Source organism: Glycine soja, chromosome 2 (genome assembly GCF_004193775.1).
Source record: "Glycine soja cultivar W05 chromosome 2, ASM419377v2, whole genome shotgun sequence".
Taxonomy (NCBI): Eukaryota; Viridiplantae; Streptophyta; class Magnoliopsida; order Fabales; family Fabaceae; genus Glycine; species Glycine soja.
In genome coordinates, this window is record NC_041003.1 from 23,493,032 (window position 1) to 23,499,421 (window position 6,390).

A 6,390-nucleotide genomic window follows, 5' to 3' on the forward strand; every position below is an offset into this window, starting at 1 on the left:
TGTTCGAAAGGCTTAGGAAATATCAATTGTGGTTAAACCCCGCTAAGTGCACCTTCGGGGTCAAGTCAGGGAAATTGCTAGGTTTCATCGTAAGCCAGAAAGGGATAGAGGTGGACCCCGAAAAGGTGAAAGCCATCCTTGAGATGCCAGAACCGCATACCGAGAGGCAGGTCCGAGGTTTCCTGGGGCGTTTGAACTACATTGCCAGATTCATATCACAACTCACTGCTATCTGTGACCCGTTGTTTAAACTCTTACGCAAAAACCAATCCGTCCGCTGGAATGAGGATTGTCAAGAGGCGTTTGGAAAGATCAAACAGTGTCTCATGAACCCTCCCGTGCTTATGCCGCCGGTACCCGGAAGGCCTCTCATCTTGTATATGACGATTTTGGGTGAATCGATGGGATGTATGCTGGGGCAACATGACGAGTCCAGGAAGAGAGAGCGCGCTGTCTACTACTTGAGTAAGAAGTTCACGGCTTGTGAAATGAACTACTCCCTACTCGAAAGAACGTGTTGTGCTTTAGTCTGGGCATCCCACTGTCTAAGACAATACATGATGAGCCATACCACCTGGTTGATATCCAAGATGGACTCGGTTAAGTACATCTTTGAGAAGCCTGCTCTCACAGGGCGGATCGCTCGGTGGCAGGTTTTGCTATCCGAGTTCGATATAGTCTACGTCACACAAAAAGTGATAAAAGGAAGCGCCTTGGCAGATTATTTGGCTCAGCAGCCTCTCAACGACTATCAACCCATGCATCCCGAATTCCCGAATGAGGACATCATGGCCTTGTTTGAGGAAAAGCTAGACGAGGACCGGGACAAGTGGATCGTGTGGTTTGATGGAGCATCAAACATTCTACGCCATGGCGTTGGAGCAGTGTTGGTCTCTCCGGACAATCAATGTATACCTTTCACAGCCAGGCTGGGGTTTGACTGCACCAACAATATGGCTAAGTATGAAGCGTGTGCCCTAGCCGTCCAGGCGACAATTGACTCCAATGTCAAGCTACTCAAGGTGTACGGGGACTCAGCACTGGTGATCCACCAGCTGAGAGGGGAATGGGAAACTAGAGACCCCAAGTTGATACCCTACCAAGCCTATATCAAGGAGTTGGCTGGTTCCTTTGATGAGATCTCCTTCTATCACGTTCCCTAAGAGGAAAATTAGATGGCGAATGCGCTTGCCACTTTGGCGTCCATGTTCCAACTAACACCGCACGGGGACCTACCGTACATTGAGTTCTTATGTCGTGGCAGACCCGCACATTGTTGTCAGGTGGAAGAGGAACGGGACGGTAAGCCTTGGTATTTCGATATCAAGCGATACGTTGAAAGCAAAGAGTACCCACCAGAGGCTTTCGACAACAACAAAAAGATATTGTTCAAGAGAAACCATGACATGGTTCTCCTGCGCTGCGTGAATGCTAAGAAAGCAGAAAGCATGCTGGGGGAGGTCCATGAGGGCTCTTTTGGTACGCACGCTAACGGGCACGCCATGGCTAGAAAAATCTTAAGGGCAGGTTACTATTGGCTCACCATGGAGAGCGATTGCTGTCTCCATGTAAGGAGATGTCACAAATGCCAGACATTCGCAGACAATGTCAATGCTCCGCCCCTGCCTCTGAATGTCTTGGCCGCGCCGTGGCCGTTTTCCATGTGGGGAATAGACGTGATTGGGGCCATAGAACCCAAAGCTGCAAATGGACATCATTTCATCCTAGTGGCAATTGATTACTTCACTAAGTGGGTCGAAGCCGCGTCATACGCTAGCGTCACCAGGAGTGTGGTGGTCAGGTTCATTAAGAGGGAAATCATCTGCCGATACGGTTTGCCGAGGAAGATTATCACGGACAACGAAACCAACTTGAATAACAAGATGATGGGGGAAATGTGCGAGGAGTTTAAAATCCAACATCACAATTCCACGCCCTACCGACCAAAGATGAACGGAGCCGTGGAAGCAGCCAATAAGAATATTAAGAAAATTATTCAGAAGATGGCAGTGTCGTACAAAGATTGGCATGAGATGTTGCCTTTTGCCCTGCATGGATACCAAACCTCGGTACAAACTTCTACTGGGGCAACACCGTACTTCTTGGTTTATGGGATGGAAGCGGTACTCCCATTTGAGGTAGAGGTCCCTTCCCAGAGGATACTAGCGGAATCGGGCCTAGAAGAATCAGAGTGGGCTCAAACACGCTATGACCAACTCAACCTTATTGAAGGGAAGCGCTTGACGGCCATGAGCCATAAGCGCCTGTATTAACAAAGGATGAAGAACGCGTTCGACAAGAAGGTGCGCTCGTGCAAGTTCCATGAGGGGGACCTTGTGCTGAAAAAGGTGTCCCACGCTGTTAAAGATAATCGAGGGAAGTGGGCCCCGAACTACGAAGGGCCTTTCGTTGTAAAAAGGGATTTTTTCGGAGGGGCTCTGGTGCTCACCAACATGAATGGCGAGGAGCTACCTTCACCCGTTGTCGCAACCTGCCCTTCGGCGGGAGGGCGACGCGTGACTCGCGGGTGCGTGTTCCTAGGAAGGAATACGCGCGGAGTCGCCACCCACGTTTATTTGAGGAAAACGTCAGAAAAACCGGAAAAGACGTGGTCTACACACTTTAAGTGAAAGGTTCGGGAGTTGTATTTACGCACGAGGAAGGTATTAACACCCCACACGTTCGTCACAAGGGACGACAGCCTTTAATCAAATTGTGCAAACATGACTTCAATTTTTATGTTCCCTTTTTACGTCTTTATTTCTTTTTGTGCTTTTTATATTTTTGTCTTTTTGCGGTCGATGAGGGTGTTTCCCTTGCTCCTACGCATTCTTCAATTATGATAAGGAAATCAGACCTACGAAGTTCTTTGAGAACAAAGTGTTTGGTTAGGTTGTTTTTATCTTTTTTGCAAAATATGTTTTTATGGAATGAAAGGTCATTTAAGGCGTTGGACCATTAAATGATCTTTCGAGTCTTTTGAAAAGAGAGAAAACATTAAGGCACTAGACCATTAATGATTTCTTTATTTTTGAAAGAGGTAATAAAGTTACGTGTTGATTTTAGGGTTTTTTAGAAATCTATGTTTAAACAATAAGGGTGGAAAAGACCATTTCAAGGCGTTGGACCTTTAAAAATGGCTTTTTTAGGCGATGACAAAAAGTTTGGTTTATGAATTGATTTTAGCCTTAGTTTCACTTTGGTTATTAGTCAATTCGATTAAGAAAAAAAAAATCCAAAAAAACGTCCGATTGATTTTATTTATTTATTTTACTAAAAGTTATTTTTGATTATTATATTATTATTTCGCCTCTTTTCGGTTTTAAACGTGGTTACGGTATGACCGAACGGTCGGAATTCATTTTAACAGAAATTAATGGATTTTACAATTCAAATGATCGGTGGAAATTTATTTTATTTTATGATTAGGCGAAAAAATGACTTAAGTAAATGACTAAAGCACGTCAAAAGGGGGTACGAAAAGTAAATGAAATGAAAATAAAAGCACGCGAAACAAATGAGGACCACTAAGGGTACATAGAATGAATTGAAAAGTTCGATTTCGGGAACTTACCGTTTGAAGACCGAAGAACGACGAAGAGCGAATGATGAACGGTTGAAAATGTTTGTGAAATCACCCATGGAAACGTCACGGAAGCGTTATGGAAGCGCCTCGGCTTGGATTTTCTTTACGGAAACAATTTTTCTCACTAATTTTAAGTGATTCTCATATACCAGGAGGGTTGAACATTTTTGTTCTTCACTCCTTCCCCTATTTATAGGAAAAGGAAGGAGAAGCTTACCACCCAGCTCGCCCAGGCGAGCTCGGTTGCTTCCTCCAGAAGCAACTGTAACGACCCGCCTCGTCGCTACGGTATCCACACTCTAATATTCGATAATTTCAATTTTTATAAAAAGAACTCTCTTAATTTTTTATTATGAAAATAGAAGTGATTTTGTCACAACATAGATTCATCCAACAACACGTCATTACTTAAGTGAATATGCATAATTACATAGAAACAATAATTCAGTACATGTCATACACATAACGAAAATTAAATATGTTCATATATATATATATATATATATAAAATTAAAATTCCAATTTTACATCTTTAACTCAACAAAATAAAACTTAAAAGCCAACTACGGAGGAGTTGATTACAAAACACAACTCTCTCCCAAAATAACGCCAACGTCATCACGTCGGCTCGACGGCTCCTCACCAGAATCTTACTCCCTACACCCTGCCACTGTCATTCTGCTCCCACGAACAAGGTTCGTGATCATCACAGGTATCAATCACACGATACAAAATTGCAAGGGTGAGTTTATTATAAAAGAACCAATACCAATTCCAAATAACCACAATTAGCAAGGAACATAGGCAAACATGATAAGCATACACAACAATCATTATTCAACACTCATATCCAACAAATATTCATCATTCACATCCAACAATTGCTCATCATCCATCCATGGACCCAATCAAGACTGCACAGAATGATGCATGCACCTAACTCAACACTCAGATGCAATGTGGTACGTACCAACAACAACCAAATCTCAGGAAATAGCCTAAGCATGTCCACACGACACTCTCACTTAGGGAACTGTGCTGAGTTTGTCGAGACCACCCGGTTGTGCACGTAACAGCCCCCCTCCCATAGGTGATCAGCCTGGGAGCCCAAAGGTGTTCCCTACCAGGTGACAGCCCCCTAGTACAAAGTACACTTGGCCACAGTTACTCTATTTCCTGTGTCGTATGAGCTATGATCACGGCCAAAAGTAAGTGCCCAAGACCATGGACCAATTAAAGCACCTAAGCATCCCCTTAGAAGTGCTTAGATTCTCTAATCACGCTAGTTACCCACGTCTGGGCCATCCGACAAGGTCAGTGCACTCTACCCCCCCATGACATACACTTCATACGACGTATGATCGTGGCCAAAAGCTAGTGCCAAAGACCCTGGAAGGTCAGTGCACAGTGCCCCCCACGATCATACACAACATCCAACGTATGAACGTGGCCAAAAGCTAGTGCCAAAGACCCTGAAAGGTCAGTGCATAGTGCCCCCCACGAACATACACAACATGCAACATGTCGATGACGTTATCAACAACAACAACAACCTCATTTCATATTCACATATTCATCAATAATAACAATTCATGTTGACATGGTCTTTATTAACAACATCATCTCAAATCAATATCATCATAATTATCATTATCATCACATATCAATTAAAATCCTCAATAGCAACATCAACAACAATTCAAACAAATGCAACAATATCTTTTCCACACGCACGGTCTTCAAACAACACATTTCAAACAACCAAAACAATATCATTCATCACAATACATATATATATATATATATATATATATATATATATATATATATATCACATCCCATTAGTTAAAACGTAATTTTCTTTGAAGAAAAATCAGCATGCAACAGGGACAGGCAGATATCCTCATAGCTAGGTTCCCTGACCCTAACTATGGTGTTAAATCGGTAAATTTTATAATAAACTCCCCTTACCTATAGTGAGCTACCCCACGGATTCCTCGTCGCGTCACTTGAAGATTCCTTTTTGTCCTTGCTTGTCGATTCCACACAAGCCTCTACCATGCCAAAACGAAGGAGACTTAGTATCGATTTAAGAAAACAAAGCTAGTAACAGTGCTCTGGGTCAAACACCCACATCACTACATGAAAGAGCTGAGAGTATTTCGGGTTTTACAAAGGAACGTAATTTGGAAATTCCGACCACGCCAATGTGATCGGGGTTCAGTGTAGGTTACGAAAATAACATGCATTTCATGAAAGGATAATGTTTACAAAGTCTCTTTTTGTAAGGTTTTTCAAAGGAAGCATAAGACATGCAATGGTGGTTGCAAAGTTAGAAAAGATGCAAAGACAAGATGAAACTAACAAGAAACAAGCATAGAACCATGGTTACCTCGAAAGAAAACGAAAGATCAGATTAGGGTTTTCGTTCTCTACCGAAACCGCAAGCCAAGTTGGAAATTCTGCTTCGGTTGAAGGGTTCCTCTCGGTGTGGGTTTTCAATGGAGAACAATGATGGTTTGTGGTGGCTAATGGTGGATGTGGGTGATGGAGAAAGTACTTGGAACTTTAGAAATGGATTTGGAAGAAAGAAAGAAGAAGAAATGGCATTTTTCCTAAGCTACAAGAAAGCAAAGGCTGAAATGCTTAAATAAGAGATGCTCTCGGGAACGGAAGCTTCTAGCACACTACAGATATTTCCTCAAAGATCCCAACGGTTAAATCATGGTAAATTGTCTTGTGAAGTTGAAAACCAAATTTAGAGAAGATCCAACGGTTAACGAAGGCTGGACAGTGTTTCTACC

At 42.8% G+C, this 6,390-nt stretch overlaps 1 long non-coding RNA gene across 1 annotated transcript; it reads right to left on the minus strand.

The window, feature by feature from the left end:
- Nucleotides 1–4,218: 4,218 nt before the first annotated feature.
- Nucleotides 4,219–6,025, minus strand: LOC114372251. The gene is made up of 3 exons (XR_003658188.1): nt 5,979–6,025; nt 5,558–5,640; nt 4,219–4,264 (listed from the first exon to the last, which is right to left on the minus strand). It is a non-coding gene; the product is annotated as an uncharacterized LOC114372251 (long non-coding RNA).
- Nucleotides 6,026–6,390: the final 365 nt, after the last annotated feature.